Genomic DNA, 19,031 nt, shown 5'->3' on the forward strand with positions numbered 1-19,031 from the left:
GATTTAGGGAGGGCTAAAGGACAGGCTTAATTATGCTAGGAGAGCTCTGCCCTCCAGGCTGGGACTTGTCTGTGGCCTTACCACAGGTCAGCCCAAGGTTGACCCTAGAGCCGCTCCCTACACTCCCCCTTTTTTTTGTTTTTAAGCTACTATAATAAAAGTAAACTTGAACATAACTCTGGCTACTAAAACAACAACAAAACAATGCTAAAGCAACACAGCAATAATAGAGAAATCAAACTACAGACATGTTTAACATTTTTGGCTACAAAATGAAAGTTTCTTTTTGCTGCTGGTGTATATTTACTCAGAGTCCTCGGATGTGGCTGTGTAAGACTTTGCAGAATACTGGCAGCTAACCAATGCTAGCATAGCCAGAAACACAGTTGAGGGGGTAACTTCCACTTCTTGCTTTTCTACCATCTGCTGGGCTTCAGTTGTTAGCTTCTTCAGCTGACCCCATGTTGGCACCTTGGCCTCTTGCATAGCCTTTGTTTTCTTCTTCTTCCTCATTGCTGTCATCAGGGCAACTCTCAGTCTTTTGAACAAAAGAACAAGGAGCTTCTCTGGGTCCATTATGGTGACACACGTAATGCTCTGGCACCCAAATTGGCTGCGCTGCTCCTTCTGGAAAGATACAAGCACAACCTCTGTCCCACATCATTACTGGATCTGGCCCAAACCATTGTCCAGTTTGTGCATCTTTCCATCTGGGCTAAACCAGCGGAGGCTATTGTATTGGAGGCCCGATGCCTTTCGGCTGCTGTACGACCCTCTACATTGCAATTCAAAAAATTTAAAGTATAAAGAGCATGACTGAGTTTGTTTTGAGATGACACATAACATCCGTCTCCCCTTTTTTTTGTTTTAGTAATTGCATTTTAAGAGTATGATTGGCTCTTTCCACTATAGCTTGACCTTGAGGATTGTAAGGGATACCAGTTTTATGACAAATTTGATACTGCTGACAAAAGTGCTGAAAAGCAGAACTAGCATATGCGAGTCCATTGTCTGTTTTTAGCTCTGAGGGAGGTCCTAGTACCGCAAAGGCAGCTAAGCAATGATTAATTACATGCTTGGCACTTTCTCCTGTTTGGAGAGTCGCAAAGATAAAGTGGGAGCAGGTATCTACATTAACATGTACCAAACTCCAGGATGTGCTTACCAAACTCCAGGATGTGCGTGACATCCATTTGCCAGATTTGATTAGGTTTAAGACCCCTAGGATTCACTCCTAACTATTGTACAGGGCAATGAATTACACACTGAGAGCACTGCTTAACAATTTGACAAACTTGCTCCCAAGAAATGCGGAATTGTTTGTGCAAGGCAGCAGCATTTTGATGATGCAATGCATGGGAGGACTGGGCAAGAGAAAATGGGGTAGCCTCTTGCATTACAGCAAGGAGGCAATCAACAGCGTCATTGCCTATAGCTAACGGACCGGGGAGACCTGAATGAAATCGGATATGACCAATAAATCAGGGAAATTGTCATTCTCTAATAACCTTTTGAAGGCTGAAAAATAAATGAAAGAGTTCCTCCAATTTAGTGTGCCCTATAGTAACTGTTTCAATAATTTTGGCCATACTTACCACATAAGCACTATCACTATATAGGTTGATGGGCTCTGTAGCAAAGTCTGTCAAGACATAAACAAGAGCTTGTATTTCTACCCATTGTGCTGAAATATAAGGGGTTTGAAGGAATTTTGCTCCCCTGCTGCAATAGTATCCAGCCTTTCCAGAACTGGATCCATTTGTAAAAATGGTTAATGCCTGAGGTACAGGTTGTGACTTCATTATCTTTGGGAAGGTAAAGGTAGTAACTGAGAGAAAATGTAAGACTTTATTTGCAGGATAATGGTTATCAGCCTATCCAGAGTAATTAGCAAATGTAATTTGCCAACTTGTTGATCATTGCCAGAGCCATCTTGCTGTATAGCTGTAAATGGCACTACAATGAGGTCAAGGTCTCAGCCCACTAACTGGCCTATTCAAAGGTGGGCTTGAGCTATTAGCTGGGAAACTGAATCATGGAAAGGAGTTAATACCTTACTCGGAGAATGAGCCAAATACAACTATTCAACAACTCCAGAAGCTTGCCAAATGACCCCAGTGGGTGTATGCATAATAGGGAAAATTAAAACCTGTAAAGGAAGGGAGTAATCAATTTTAGCAAGTTGTGCTGAACCTAAGGCATCCTCAGCTTTATGTAGGGCTGTCTTGGCTTCCTCTGTCAAGGAGTGAGGGGATGACGAAGATGAATCTCTCCCTAAGTATATGAAATAAAGGGCTTAAGTCAGCAGTAGTTAATTTTAAAGCCGGTCAAACCCAGTTAATATCTCCTAATAATTTCTGGAAGTCATTTAATGTAAGTAAAGTGTCAGTCCGAATTTGAATTTTCTGAGATTTTATTGTTTTTCCTTCAATAATGCTGCCAAGATAAGAAAAAGGAAATGTCCTTTGAACCTTTTCAGGTGCTATGTATAATCCAGCACAATGCGGGGAATCCTGCAAATATATATATATATATATAGTGTTTAGAAGCATTTCATTGTTATGAGCTAAGAGAATGTCATCCATATAATGAATAATATAAGCGTTGGGATATTTTTTCTTATAGGATGTATGGCTGCGGCCACAAAATCCTGACATAATGTAGGACTATTGGCCATGCCTTGAGGCAATACTTTCCATTGATACCTCTTTATGGGCTCGTTAAAAATTTATTAAAGGGACACTAAATGCGAATCTTCTGCAATCTTCAAGATGAAGAGGAACAGTAAAAAAGCAGTCCTTAAGATCTAATACCAATAAATGATAATGCAATGGGATACCTGTAGGGGATGGTAACTTTGACTGAAGGGGCCCCATAATCTCCATGGTTTTAGTAATTGCCCTTATGTCTTGCAATAGTCTCCATATACCAGATTTTTTCTTTATTACAAATATGGGTGTGTTCCATGGACTGTGAGTGGGTTCAATATGCCCTGCCTCAAGCTGTTCTTGAACCAACTCTTGTGCAGCTTTTAACTTCTCTCCTAATAGGGGCCATTGATCAATCCAGACAGGAGTATCTGCAAGCCAGGTAATTTTAGCTGTTGTATGCTGGGTTGGAGAGATAATCAAGGCCCCTGTTGAAAATTCTGGTAACCTAATCCGTGCCTCATCTTTTGAGTGAACATCGGGATAAATAAGCGTCTCCCTTGCTGATTCTTTCCTAGTCCCTTTAGGGGGTGAAATCCTTGATTAAGCATTTGAGAAGTAACAGTTCCACTGGGACTTGTTATTGAAACCCCCATCTGCTCTAGCATATCTCGACCCCATAAATTAACAGGTAAATGTTGCAATACATAAGGTTGGAAATAGCCTGTATTTTCATCTGGATCTTCCCATTGAAGGAGTTGAGCACTCTGCAAGGGTTGAGTAACATGCCACACTCCTTGCAATTCAGAAGCCTTGAGATTTAAAGACCAGGCCTGTGGCCAATGTCTGAAAGCGATTACTGATAGTATCTATAATCCCTTTAAAAGGCTTCCCATTAATCCTTAGTTCTAAGTCAGGCCGGCCCTGCTTAACTATTCTTGCCCAGTATACCTCATTGCTGGATCCAAAGCCCACTGCACCACTGGGCTGACCAGTTAAAGGCCGCCCTTATGGATAGTAGGGCAGAAGGAGAATTTGTGATGTTTTTGTTTCCGGTAAGACCTGAATTATAGTATTAATTGTTTGTGCTATTACTTTAATTTCTCCAGTATAGTCTTGATCTATCACCCCAGGGAGAACTTGAAATCCTTTCAATGCCAAATTGCTCCTCCCTAAAATTAATCCCATCATGCCCACAGGAAGGGGACCATATACTCCTGTAGCAATGGCCTGAGGCCCCATCTCTGGAGTTAGTACATATCGGGAGATGGGACTGAGGTCCAATCCTGCACTACCCGGGGTGGCATGGTAAAGGTTTCAAATGGTTGACTTTGGGACTATGCCTGCTGGAAAGGCTGCAGTGGGGTCAAAGTTAAGGCCCCTAATGTTTGGTGGGGCCAGGGCTGGCCCCACTTGAAGTTTCCCTGCCTAGGGGGCATTGGTTTATTATCAACATCAATCTTGGAGTGGCATGCAGCATTTACCCAATGGTTTCCTCTCCTGCATCTTGGACATAGTCCAGGCTGCTTGTTTCCACTCCCTATAGCCTTTTGACTTTCATTTCTATCATTACAGTCTTTAGCAAAATGCCTTGTTTCCCACAGTTAAAACATCCCCCTTTCTTTTTCTGCTGACCAGCGAACAAGATTTCTTTTAATGTGGCAGCTAATACTGCTCCTTGAACATAGGCTGGTCCAATGTCAGCACAAATACAAAAAATCATGTACAGTACCATTCTTCCTCTAGGGACATAAAGCCTCTTGACATAATCCATTTGCATTTTCAACAGCTAATTGTTTCATGAGTATCATTGCAGCCACAACCCTGCCTACCGCTTGGAACAAGCGAGCCACAAAATCCTGAAATGGCTCCTCTGGGCCTTGCCTAATTTTACTCATGTCTAGAAATTTTTCCCCTTTTGTTGGCAGTTGCCTCCAGGCTTTGGTGGCACATATATTTATTTGCTGATAAGCTTGCATGGGGTATACTAACTGAGCCTGAAAAGCCCCATGAGCTCCGGTGCCCATGAGCATATCAATTGTAAGGGGTACCTCATGACCTTGGTCTCTGTTAGCCTGCTCCGCAGTAAGCTCTGCCCAATTAGATTTCCATAATAAGTAATGTCCAGGTGAGAGACAAGCCTTTGCCACAGTACTCCAATCACTAGGAGCCATAGCTTCCTCAGATATTGTATCTAGTCACCCTAGCACAAAAGGGGATGTTGGTCCATACATAGAACAAGAAGTCTTCAACTCCTTCAAAGTTTTAAAACATATAGACTGATGGCCACGGAGCATCTGACCTGGATTCTGAGGATCAGGCTGTTCAAATACAGTGGGGCCTTGACTTACGAGTTTAATTCATTCTGTGACGGAGCTCGTAACTCAAATTACTCATATGTCAAATCAATTTTCAGCATTACAATGAATTGAAATGCCATTAATCCATTCCGGACACCCAAAAAACACTGCAATTATTTTGTTAAATGTTTTTAAATAAGAAAAATGTATTTAAAAATAATGAATATTGTATAAAAACACAATACTGAACAATAGAATGTAGTGCAATAAACTTGTTTTATTAAGTTTAATGTACAGCATTTACCTTGGAGATCAAACAACTTAAAGATGCTGATGGAGTTGGAGGAGAAAGGCTGAACTGAATAACTGAATAACTGAATCTTATTTGCTGATTTTTGCCCTTTTCGCCACGCTTTCATCACTTTCATCTACAGGAGTTTTTGATAAAAACCTGTCCAATGAGATCTGTTTCATCCTCCCTTTCAGAATATTTCTGAAATGAGTTAGGCAAGTGTCATTAAATAGCTCCATCGCACGCCCAGTTGCAATTTTTTTCTGGGTGTTTCTTTTGAATAAAGTCTGAAAGTTTCTCCCACATTCCCAACATTTCCTTTATCTCACTTACAGAGATAACCTCCTCCTCCTCCTCCGTGTCATCTATTTCCTGCAAAACCTCCATGTGCTGCTGCGTCTGTAGCTCCTTTAGCTCCTGCGTTGTCAGTTCCTCGGAGTGCTCCTCGATGAGCTCGTTGATGTCACCTTCCTGTATACCCGTGCTCGCTGCCTCACCATGTCTGACAACGGAGTGAATGCCGGTCCTCTTTTTAAAATTTTCGAACCAGCCCCGACTGGCTTTAAACGGCTCGCCCGATGCCTCGTCCATTGAAGTGCCTGGGGTCTGCTGCAGCAAATCAGCGTAAATAGCTCGTGCCTTCTCACAGATTATAGCCTTCGTCACGGTATCTCCTGCGAGCTGCTTCTCCGTTAACCACACCATTAGCAGCTTCTCCATATTTTCATGGATAGATGTCCACTGTTTAGAAATTATTTTATCGCCCTTGGCTGGAGTTGTAGCCTGTATCGACTCCTTCTGCTTCAGTATGGTGCAGATCGTAGAAGTGCTATGCTCATACTGCTTCGCCAAGTCGATTACACACACACCTTGGTCATGATAATTTCTTTCTTTAATTCAATGCACATCATCTGCTTCTTCTTCTCAGCACTGTCCTTCGCACTTACTTTCTTCAGATCCATGGTTGAAAAAACGAAGTTTTGCAAAATAACTGCAAGCACAAATGCGAGCACAACACTGAAGCTTCAACTAAGAGGCTACCGCTTAAAGTGAACGAGTGAGACACGTGATGCTGGGCTGATGTTGTGGTGTTCACTGTGACGTTCGCTGCGCCAACTAGCGGTGGGGTATCTGAAGCTGGCTCATAACCCGAATTTTAGCTCACAACTCAAAGCAAAAAATCTGCCAAGAGACTGCTCGTATCTCGAAAAACTCGTTAGTCGGGACACACGTAAGTCAAGGACCCACTGTATAGGGTATAGACTGAATCCTGAAGTATCTTCCCTAGCCTGCCTGGCCTCATGCAGAGTCTGCTGGAGTAGAGACAAAGGCACTATATTTGTTTCTGCTTGTTTTGGGGTAAAAGGAGAGAATTGTGAGCAACAATAAACTCCCCAAATGCTTGCATCTGACCCCCACCATCCCATTCCCTCCAGCGCTGTTCCTTTGCTGCCTCCTTCTCCAATTCTCATTCATTTTTGGGAGGAAGTGCATCATCCGGAGGGCTCTTCCCCACAGGAGCTGTACCCCAGGGACTGGAAGAGGTAGCGGAGGCGCCAATGGTCCAGGTGGAGTTGGAAGCCTCTGGTAGCCTTCCACTCTTAGTTCCCCTGGCACATTCATCCACTCCATTTCTGGAGTAGGCTCTAGGTAGTCTGGAATCAGGGACCACAGACTGAAAGCAGAGGTGGGAATTTTTCTCTGGACCTTCAGCTATACAATGATCTCTAAGTTGCTTTCCTACCTTCTCCCATTTCTCTACATTTACCTTTCCTTCCTCAGGAAACCATGGGCAAGTTTTATTTACAAAATCCAACAAATCAAGAAGGTGTTGATATCTAACAGAATAGCCCCGTGCTTGGAGCAGAACTTTAAGCATAGATACATATAAGTTATTTTACTGTGATTCTGAATTTCCCATTTTTTTACACTAAACTGTGTAAACTGTGCTCCTTACCTTACTTTTTGCTTTCTGCACGTGCTTCACTGGAGCGTCCTTTCACCTTGCAATTGTAGTTCCCCCATACTCAGGCCCCACATTGGGCACTACATATACTGTGCCAGAACAGCCAAGGGTGACCTGAGGAGGGGTGGTGAAGGATTGAAGAAAAGACAGACAAGAGAATACAGCTGGAGCTTGGTGAATCTGACATGCCTGGATGAGGACACTAAAGATCCAGCCTGCAAGCCGATACTTTATTTTATAGTCTGATTAAAACAAGGATAGATTAACATGTATACAAATGTTCTTGTTTTGGCAACACTTGCTGCACCTCCTACAGCCCATTAGCTACTTAGGAAGGATTTAGGGAGGGCTACAAGGACAGGCTTAATTATGCTAGGAGAGCTCTGCCCTCCAGGCTGGGGCTTGTTTGTGGCCCTGACACAGATCAGCCCAAGGCTTGACCTTAGAGCAGCTACCTAAAATTCATCAGATATGCTTTCAGCTATTCTCACCTGGCACCTGATTCTCTATCTGAACACATGAGGTTGCTTATCATCTACCAGATCTGGTTTCTTACATCTGGAATAAAAGCCTGTCTGTTATTAGACACCAGTTCTTCAAGAAATCTAACAGAAAATATATTCAATCCCAAACTGGACCCATTATCAAACATTTTTTTCCTCCTCATTGAATGATGCTCCCATCAATCTACTTGCACACAGAGGAATTTTGTCAGACATCCAGATTCTTTTTCTTATTTAGCCCTGGCATTAGGCTACCAAATTTTGCAGATTCTACCTCCTTCATCTCCATTCAGATCCCTACCATTCATTCAATCTTTAAAGCCATTACCTTAACCAGGCTCTCATCACTCTGCCTGGATTGCTGCAATTTCCTCCTAACTGATCTTGCTGCCTTGAGCTGGCATGACCCCAACCTATTGCACACAGTTATAAATGTGTTTTTTTTTCTAAAATATAAATCTGATCATGCCATTTTCGTGCTTTAATTCCTTCAATGGCTCTGATAGCTCCAAGATAAAGAGGAAACTCTATAGCTTAATACATAAGATACTTAATGATTGGACACCTGCATCCACTTTGCCTCCATCTCTCCCCATTGATCTCCACAAACTTTTTGTTCTCAGAAGTACACTTCTCAGTGACCACTTCACTCCTCAAAACTTCACAAATGGGGATGGAACACCTGGCTGACTGCTTCTCATCTCTGAGTGATGATTGCAAAACCTCTGTCACCATGAATTTACCCCTGATCCTTAAAGTAGAGGTAGGAGTCACCATACTTATTTTACACATGTTTTCATAACGAATAACATTTATTTATCTCAACTATGTACCATGCATTGTTTATGTACTTTTCACACATTATCACATTGAATTATTATACTAGCTTCAACACTGTAATTTTGTTATCCCCTTTTAATAGTGAACAGACTGAGGTTTTGAGAAGTTCTATAATTTGTCTAAGTTTTACAGCTTACCAGCAAAAGTGACCAAACACAGCCTTTCCTTCTCCAAAGTTCATGATATTAAAGCTGCCATATCATTGAATATGTTAATAGTTGGCTTGGTGTTTTACTTCTAGCATAGGATTTGGCACATGCAGGATATTGATAAACAAATTAATGAATACATTGGATTCTGAAAATATTGGCCTTGAGGTGCCTAGAAGCCTTCCAGGTTAACACACTGTAAGTGAGGTGTTGAAGCTGCAGTGGAAAATCTGAGCTTAAGGTGGAAAACTGAGTCTTCAGTGGTAGCTCAGGCCACAGCAAGGAAGCTACCACCACAGAGCACAGTAGTGAGGGAGACACAGAAGGAGCCAAGGTTATGGCCTCACATAAAAACAACATTAAGGGCATTCAAAGAGGTGGAATCTGAAAGAGGCACAAATTATGAGACAAGATGAAAAGCTCCAAAGGTGCACCTACTAATGTATCTATTGTTAATAGTGTGAAACTACTATCCTAATATTTAAAAATCCAGGGTCTATATTGACCAAACAGATGACTGGTCCATCCCTTGGCCCCCAGGCTCCATTGATCAGGGGATGGTTAACAGGGAAGCAGAGTGAGTGGCACAGGGACTGGCAAGCAGCTGGAAGGCAGGCTTCTTGGTCCCTCCTTCTGGCCCTCAGACTTCAATCAATCGGTGGTGGAGGCGGGGCTGAACTGGGGACTGGCTTCCTTAGTAGTCCTGTAGGTTCAATCTCCAGAGGACAGGACAGGCACCAACGGATCAGTGTCTCCAGCACGATCCCGACAGTGCTGCCGGCATCCTGAAACTCAGCCTCGGGCACTGCGGCTGCTTCCCTTCCCTAGAGCTCCACAAGGAAGAAAGAATACCTCCAGCAGCACCAGGCGCGACCAGCAGTGACTGACTGCTCTCCCTGTGCTTCCTCCAGGTCACTTGAGCCGGCCCCCACCCGCCCCACTCCAGATGAAGTGTGATCACTGCAAACGAAAGGAATGTAGTAAAAAACCAAAAACTAATGACCAAGAGAATGCTGCAGTCAATGTCCAGAGTCCGGCTCAGGGGAATGGAGAGAAGGGAGAATTCCCTAAGGTGACCAATGCCAAGATATTTCTGAGTGACTGCCTGGCGTGTGACAGTTGTCTGACCACAGAGGAAAGAGTCCAAGTTTCTCAACAGAACACCAAGGACTTCTTCCATATTCTGAACCTTAATAAGAAATGTGATACCTCACAGCAAAAGGTGCTGGCAGTGTCCATGTGCCCTTAGTCTCTACCTTATTTTGCTGCTAAATTCAGCCTCAGTGTCACTGGTGCATCCAGAAGACTCTGAGGCTTCCTCAAAAGCCTTGGGGGGCATTATCTTTGACATGAAGATAGCTGCGGACTTCAGCATCCTGGAGAGTCAGAAGGAATTTTTGTGTCAGTACTGCCAGCACCGTGAGGAAAAGCCCTGGCTACCCATGCTGACCTCCTCCTGCCCTGACTGGGACCGATATGTAGAGTGTGTGCTGGGTCACCCCATCACCCCCACCTCTGAACGGCAATGTTTTCCCAGCAGATCATGGGCTCTCTGGTGAAGGACTACTTCACCGGACAACAGAACCTGTCCCCAGACAAGATTTTCCTCATCATTGTGGCCCCAGGTTATGACAAGAAACTGGAGGTCCTTTGAGAAGATGTTCCCACAGCTTTACATAGTTCTCAGAGTGAAACTGTCCAGATAATGGAGCAAAGTGACCTTGCCTCGAATGACACCGCCGTGGACACTCTGTTTGGAGACATGAAGGAGAAGGAGGTGAGGCTCCATGAGGGTGCCAGCTCTAACGGGTACCTGGCACACATCTTCAGACACATGGCCAAGGAGCTGCTCAGTGAGGACATGGGAGTGCTCACCTACTGCATCCTGAGGAACAAAGACTTCCAGGAGGTCACCCTTGAAAGTGACGAAGAGGTGCTGCTACGCTTTGAGGCTGCTTTTGGCTTTCGGAACATCCAGAAGTGGTCCAGAAGCTGTAGAGGGGCAAGTTCCCCTGCCACTTTGTGGAGGTCCTGGCCTGCGCCGGGCATGCCTAAGTGGCAGGGCCAAACCCAGGCAGACGACGGGTGTGCAGACAGGGCACTACTACGGCAGATGGAAGGCATCTATCTGCCATCCCAGTGTGGCCCCCGGAGACCAGCGCCCATGTGCAGGAGTTGTACCAGGAGTGGGCTGGGGAGGGAGGGGCGACTCCCCCTGGGCCAGGAGGCCCTACACACAGCATAGCAGGGCCCAGGGCAGCCTGCCAGGACATCAAGTGGTAAAGGTCCAGCAGACACCCGGTCTGCAGGCCGCCGAAAAGGGGTATCAGACACGTGAAGGAAAGGCTTAGCATCTCTGTCATTGCTTTGGTTTTCAGAATTCCCTGCTCCCCATCTGTCAGCTCCCTCCTTCTGAGGGGCACAGTCGTCATCACATGGGTGCAACTGGAATATTGTATCTTGAGAGGATTGTCCCAATGTACGCATCCTTTTATCCGATGATGAAAAAATCCCAAAGAACAAGAATGGAGACAGACTACTGTCCTTTAGGCTTAAAAAAAACCCTGGAAGTATCCTGTGAAGAGCTGAGACTTGGTTCTGTCCAAGCACCTCAGAGAGATTGAATGAGGAAATGGCCGGTTTGGGCATGACTTTACCCACTTATGTTACTCTTGAAGGTGTCTTTGCCACAATGTGAATAAACTGCCACCTTTTGGAATAGGGGCTCATACGAAAGTCTGCATTCCCAACTTTGCTTGAAACAAATCTATGTTCTACAGCTGTCCAACGTCCTGAGATCAGATACAGTTGACGAGGTCCTGTTGCTGGTGGTCAGGGGGCACTGGAATGGAGGCCCCCCCGTGCCATTTTACATTCAGGGATTGAGCTGAACTCACTTTGGGGGAGGCCTGGCAAGGGTGACAGGTGTCACAGATGGAAGGATGGAGAATGGAGAGGCAGACACCCTGCTCGGTCCCTCCCTGCGTGGGGTCAGGCAGATGAGAGCCAGCCAGCCCGCCCCACAATTGAGTGAGATAGTGTCTTCTGTGCCCACCTCTCACCCCGTGGGCCCAGCCACTCCCCTCAGCTCTGGGCGGCCCTCTGCATTCCACGATAGTGCACTCTGCCCTCACATGCTGCTCACTCTAAGTGAGAAGGAAGAGAGCAGTTGGCCCACAGACAACTACACAGAAAGATAGGGCTCAGGACTGGTGAGCACAGTGGCAGTGGCGGGAGCCTCTCCTGCCTCCATGGCAGCGCTAAGGAGCAGGGAGCTCAGTGGTAAGGAGCAGTGAGCAGGCAGGCGGTAAGAAGCAAGGGGTCCTGGACTGCGAGAGGGTGCAGGCCAGGCTGAGGAACTCCCCCTCCTCAATGCATGAATTTCGTGCACTGGGCCTCTAGTAAGAATATAAAGAAGAAGCAGGATTATTCCCGCTGTGCCATAGGCCCTTGGTCACTTCCCCAAGTCTGATGGTTTCAGACAGTAACAGGACAACCAGTCCTGCCTCCAAGGAGAACCTCCCTCATACTTCCCTGTGAGAGGCTGCCCTCAACATCTTCCTTTGTAGAGGGAGAATAGAATTGTGATCTGAATTTTTCTTTCTTTTTTAAGATTTACATTATTTTATTTTATTATTTTTTAAAATTGTGAAATCAGTCATTTATTCTGGTCAAAGGAAACAGGTATAGAATAAAATATTATTGTAAATTCATGTTGGCTCATAAGATTTACTTTATATAAAAAGTTATTTTATATTTCTGGCTGCTGAACTTATACTTTATATGTTTGGCTACTTCACTTATAAAGAGCATTTAAACTATTGTATTTTACCAGTTTTAAAATGCAAATATTTTGTTTTATTTTATTTTATTTATTTATTTATTTTATTTTTTTAAAAAACATATGTCTCCTTTTTATTTTCCCCCTTGACCTTCCCCTGGGAGCCCCTACCCCCCAGTATCTTGTGTCCATTGGTTATGCTTATATGCATGCATACAAGTCCTTTGGTTGTTCTCTTACCGCTCCCCCAACCATCCCCGGCCTTCCTGCTGTAGCTTGACAGTCTGTTTGATGCTGCTCTGCCTCTGTATATATTTTTGTTCATCAGTTTATAATGGTCTTTATTATCCACAAATGAGTGAGATCATGTGGTATTTTTCTTTCATTCACTGGCTTATTTCATTTAGCATAATGCTCTCCAGTTCCATCCATGCTATTGCAAATGGTAAGAGTTCCTTCTTTTTTACAGCAGCATAGTATTCCATCATGTAGATGTACCACAGTTTTCTAATCCATTCATCTGTTGATGGGCACTTAGGCTGTTTCCAAATCCTAGCTATGATAAATTGTGCTGCTATTAACATAGGGATGCATATATCCTTTCTGATTGGTGTTTCTGGTTTCTTGGGATATATTCCTAGAAGTGGGATCACAGGGTCAAATGGAAGTTCCATTTTTAACGTTTTGAGGAAACTCCATATTGTCTTTCATAGCGGCTGCACCAGTCTGCATTCCCACCAGCAGTGAAGGAGGGTTCCTTTTTCTCTGTATCCTCTTCAGCACTTGTCATTTGTTGATTTGTTGATGATAGCCATTCTGAGGGGGAGATGGTACCTCATTGTTGTTTTGATTTGCATCTCTCAGATGACTAGTGACTTTGAGCATGTTTCATATGTCTCTTGGCTTTCTGAATGTCCTCTTCTGAAAAGTGCCTATCTAGGTCCATTGCCCATTTTTTGATTGGATTGTTTATCTTCCTTTTGTTAAGTTGTATGAGTTCCCTATAAATTTTGGAGATTAGGCCCTTATCAGATATGAGATTGGCAAATATGTTTTCCCACACAGTGGGATTTCTCGTTGTTTTGTTGATGGTTTCTTTTGCTGTGCAGAAGCTTTTTATTTTCATGTAGTCCCATTTGTTTATTTTCTCTTTAGTTTCCAATGCACTAGGAGCTGTATCAGTGAAGAAAATTGCTTCAGCATATGTCTGAGATTTTGTTGCCTTTGGATTCCTCTAGTATTTTTATGGTTTGCTGTCTTACATTTAAGTCTTTTATCCATTTTGAGTTTACTTTTGTGTATGGTGTAAGTTGGAGGTCAAGTTTCATTTTTTTGCATGTATCTGTCCAATTTCCCAACACCATTTATTGAAGACACTGTCTTGACTCCATTGTATGTTCTTGCCTCCATTGTCAAATACTAATTGAGCATAGTGGTTTGGGTCAATTTCTGGGTTTTCTATCTATTCCATTGATCTATATGTCTGTTCTTGTGCCAGTACCAGGCAGTTTTGAGAATAGTGGCTTTGTAATACAGCTTGATATCTGGTATTGAGGTCCCACCTACTTTGTTGTTCTTTCTCAGTATAACTGCAGCTATTCGGGGTCTTCTTTTATTCCAGATGAATTTTTGGAGAGTTTGTTCTAGGTTGGTGAAATATGCCATTGGTATTTTAATGGGGAGTGCATTGAATCTATAGATTGGTTTGGGTAGTATGGACATTTTAATGATGTTGATTCTACCAATCCATGAACACGATATGTTCTTCCATCTGTTTATGTCTTCCTCTATCTCTTTTTTCAATGTCCTGTAGTTTCCTGAGTAGAGGTCTCTTACCTCTTTAGTTAAGTTTATTCCTAGGTATCTTAAATTTTTTTTGGTGCAATGATAAATGGGATTGTTTTTTTAGTCTCTCTTTCTGTAAGTTCACTATTGGTGTATAGAAATGCCATAGATTTTTTGGCGTTAATTTTGTCCTGCTACATTAAAATTCATTTATTAGGTCTCATAATGTTTTGATGGAGCCTTTAGGGTTTTTAATGTACAATATCATGTTGTCTGCGAATAAGGACAGTTTTATTTTTTCTTTTCCAATTTGAATGCCTTTTATTTTTTCTTCTTGTCTAATCACAATGGTTAATACTGCCAGTACTATGTCAAACAGGAGTGGTGAGAGTGGGCATCCCTGTCTTGTTCCTGTTCTTAGGGGAAATTGTTTTACTTTTTGCCCATTGATTATGATGTTGGCTGTGGGTTTGTCATATATGGCTTTTATTATGTTGAGGTATGATCCTTCTATTCCTGCCTTGATGAGAGTTTTTAACAAGAAAGGGTGTTGGATTTTTTCAAATGCTTTTTCTGCATCAATTGATATGATTATGTGGTTTTTATCTCTCAATTTGTTTATGTGATGTATCACATTTATTGATTTGCAGATATTGTACCATCCTTGCATCCCTGGGATAAATCCTACTTGGTCACGGTATATGATGCTTCTGATGTACTGCTAGATCCGATTTTCTAGGATTTTGTTGAGGATTTTGGCATCTATGTTCTTGAGGAATATTTGCCTATAATTCTTTTTCATTGTGTTGTCTTTATCTGGTTTTGGTATTAGGGTGATGCTGGTTTCAAAGAATAAGCTTGGAAGTGTTTCTTCCTCGTGAATTTTTTGGAATAGTCTGAGGAGGATAGGTTTTATTTCTTCCTTGAATGTTTGGTAAAACTCCCCTGTGAAGTCGTCTGGCCCCAGGCTTTTGTTTGCTGGAAGCTTTTTGATTACTGCTTCAATTTCTTTCATAGTTATTGGGCTATTTAGATTTTTTAGATTCTTCCAGATTAAGTTTTGGAAGGTTGTATTTTTCTAGGAATATGTCCATTTCCTCCATGTTGTCTAGTTTGTTGGAGTACAGTTGTTCATAGTTTTTTTTAACAATCCTTTGTATTTTTGTGGGGTCTGTTGTTATTTCTCTTCTATAATTTCTGATTTTGTTTATTTGGTTCCTCTCTCTTTGCTTCTTGGTGAGCCTGGCTAGAGGTTCATCAATCTTGTTTATCCTTTCAAAGAACCAGCTCTTGGTTTTGTTGATCTTTTTTATTGTTTTTTTTTGTTTGTTTGTTTTTTGGGGGTTTTTTTGGTCTCTATGTTTTTTATCACTGCTCTAATCTTTATTATTTCCTGCCTTCTGCTTACACTGAGTTTTTCTTGTTGTTCTCTTTCTAACTCTTTGAGTTGTAGGTTTAGGTAATTTATTACCATTGTTTCTTGTTTTTTGAAGTAGGATTGTAGAACTATGAACTTCCCTCTCAAGACTGTTTCACTGTGTCCCATAGGTTTTGGATTGTAGTGTTTTCATTGTCGTTTTTTGCCATGATGTTTTTTCTTTTTTCTTTGATCTCCCTGATAACCCAGTCATTGTTTAATAGCATGCTATTTAGTCTCCATATGTTTGATTTTTTGGGATTGCTTTTATTGTAGTTGATTTCCAGTTTGATGCCATTGTGATCTGAGAAGATGATGGATATGATTTATATCTTCTTGAATTTTAAGAGACTTTGCTTGTGACCAAATATATGGTCTATCTTTGAAAATGACTCATGTGCACTTGAGAAGAATGTATATTCTGTGGCTTTGGGGTGAAATGTTCTGAAGATGTCAATTAATTCAATATGATCTAGTGAGTCATTTAGGATTGATGTTTCTTTGCTGATTTTTTATTTAGAGGATTTGTCCAATGGTGATAATGGGGTATTAAAGTCCCCTACTATGATTGTATTACTGTCAATCTCTCCCTTGATATCCTCCAGAAGTTTTTTTTTTTATGTATTTGGTGCTCCTATATTGGGTGTGTATATGTTTACTAGAGTTTTTTCTTCTTGTTGGATTGCTCCTTTTAGTATTATGAAGTGGCCTCCTTATTTCTTTTTATGTCCTTCACTTTGAGATCTAATTTGTCAGATATAAGTATTGCTACCCCAGCTTTTTTTCATTTTCATTTGCCTAAACAGCCTTTTTCCATCCCTTCACCATCAGTCTGGGTGCGCCTTTTTTTCTGAGGTGGGTTTCCTGTAGACAGCAGATATATGGGTCATGTTTTCTTATCCACTCAGTTACCCAATGTCTTTTGATTGGGGCATTTAATCCATTTACAATTAAAGTTATAATAGATAGATACTTGTTTGTCGCCATTTTTATTCTTTACCCCTGTGTTCTTTCTTTGTTTCCTATTTTTTTCTTTTTATAGCAGACCCTTTTGCATTTCTTGCATTGCTGGTTTGGTGGTAATAAACTCCCTTATTCCTTTTTTGTCTGTGAAGCACCTGATTTCACCCTCTATTTTGATTAATAGCCTTGCTGGGTACAGTATTCTTGGATTCAGACCCTTGCTTTGCATCACTTTGTATATTTCATTCCATTCCCTTCTTGCCTGATGTGTTTCTGTTGAGAAATCAGTTGCTAGTCTGGTGGGGGCTCCTTTGTAGGTAACTTTCTGTCTCTCTCTGGCTGCTTGTAAGATTCTTACTTTGTCATTAGTGTTTGTCAATTTAATTATAATGTGCCTTGGCATTGGTCTTTTGGGGTTCATTTTGTTTGGGACTCTGTGAGCTTCTTGGATTTCTGTGAGTTTTTTCTTCCCTATATCAGGGAAATTTTCTGTTACTATTTTTTCAAACAGGTTTTCTATTCCTTGCTCAGTTTTCTCTCCTTCTGGCACCACGATTATGCGGATGTTGTTTCAATTCGTGTTGTCCCAAAATTCTCTTAGGCTCTCCTCCTGTTTTTTAATTTTTTTTCTAGAAGCTGTTCTGCTAGGGTATTTTTTCCTACCTTGTCCTCTAGCTCACTGATGTGGTCCTCTGCTTCTTCTAGTCTACTGTTGATGCTTCCTGTTGAGTTCTTTATAGCAGTGATGTCATTTTTCATATTTATTCTTGGTTCTTCTTCATTTCCTCTTGGTTCTTACACATATGGTTGACATTTTCTTCCATTCTTTTCATCCACCTTATGACCATTTCTCTGATTTCTTTCTCTGACCGGTTGCTTGCCTCCATTTCGTTTACTTCCTTTTCTGGTGATGCCTATTTTTCTTTCATATTCCAGGTGTTTCTTTGTCTTCCCATGATCTCCCTTCTCCACGTTGATTTAAAGGCACAAAATACAACACAACATTGCACAACACACAAGGCACTGAACACAAATGTATTCACAATACTAATAACCCCAAATAAAGATGACCACCAGAGAAAAGAGAATTAGGGGATAAGAAAGAAAGAAAGAGAGAGAGAAAGAAAGAAAGAAAGAAAGAAAGAAAGAAAAGAAAGAAAGAAAGAAAAGAAAAGAAAGAAAGGAAGAACCATAGAGACAAAAAAAATACAAAAGTACAACAAAACCAAGAGCTGTTTCTTTGAAGGGATCAACAAGATTGATGAACCTCTAGCCAGGCTCACTAAGAAACAAAGAGAAATGAGCCAAATAAACAGAATCAGAAATAAAAGAGGAGAAATAACGACAGACCCCACAGAAACACAAAGGATTGTTAAAAAATACTATGAACAACTCTACTCCAAGAAACTAGACAACCTGGAGGAAATGGACATATGCCTAGAAAAATACAACCTTCCAAAACTTAATCAGGAACAATCTAAAAATCTCAATAGGCCAATAACTATGAAAGAAATTGAAGCAGTCATCAAAAAGCTCCCACCAAACAAAAGCCTGGGGCCAGACGACTTCACAGGGGAGTTTTACCAAACATTCAAGGAAGAAATAAAACCTATCCTCCTCAGACTATTCCAAAAAATTCAAGGGAAAGGAACACTTCCAAGCTCATTCTTTTTGAAACCAGCATCACCTTAATACCAAAACCAGATAAAGACAACACAATGAAAGAGAATTACAGGCCAATATCCCTCATGATCATAGATGCCAAAATCCTCAACAAAATCTTAGCAAATTGGATCCAGAAGTACATCAGAAAGATCATACACCATGACCAAGTAGGATTTATCCCAGGGATGCAAGGATGGTACAATATCTGCAAATCAATAAACATAATACATCACATTAACTAATTGAGAGATAAAAAACACATAGTCATATCAATTGATGCAGAAAAAGCATTTGAAAAAAATCCAACATTTGATAAAAACTCTCATCAAGGTAGGAATAGAAGGATCATACCTCAACACAATGAAAGCCATATATGACAAACCCACAGCCAACATAATCAATGGGCAAAAAGTAAAACCATTTCCCCTAAGAACAGGAACAAGACAGGGATGCCCCCTCTCACCACTCCTGTTCAACATAGTACTAGAAGGACTAGCCATTGCAATCCTACAAGAAGAGAAATAAAAAGGTATCCAAATTGGAAAAGAAGAAGTAAAACTGCCCAAATTCGTAGGTGACATGATACTGTACATAGAGAACCCTAAAGACTCCATCAAAAAATTATTAGACTTAAATGATTTCAGCAATGCAGCATGATACAAATTTAATGCCAAGAAATCTATAGCATTTCTTTACACCAATAGTGAACTTACAGAAAGTGA

At 41.6% G+C, this 19,031-nt stretch overlaps 1 pseudogene; it reads left to right on the forward strand.

The window, feature by feature from the left end:
* Positions 1-9,644: 9,644 nt before the first annotated feature.
* On the forward strand, positions 9,645-10,981 carry LOC118650534 (annotated as a pseudogene).
* Positions 10,982-19,031: the final 8,050 nt, after the last annotated feature.

Source organism: Myotis myotis, unplaced genomic scaffold, assembly GCF_014108235.1.
Source record: "Myotis myotis isolate mMyoMyo1 unplaced genomic scaffold, mMyoMyo1.p scaffold_m19_p_3, whole genome shotgun sequence".
NCBI classification, from domain to species: domain Eukaryota; kingdom Metazoa; phylum Chordata; class Mammalia; order Chiroptera; family Vespertilionidae; genus Myotis; species Myotis myotis.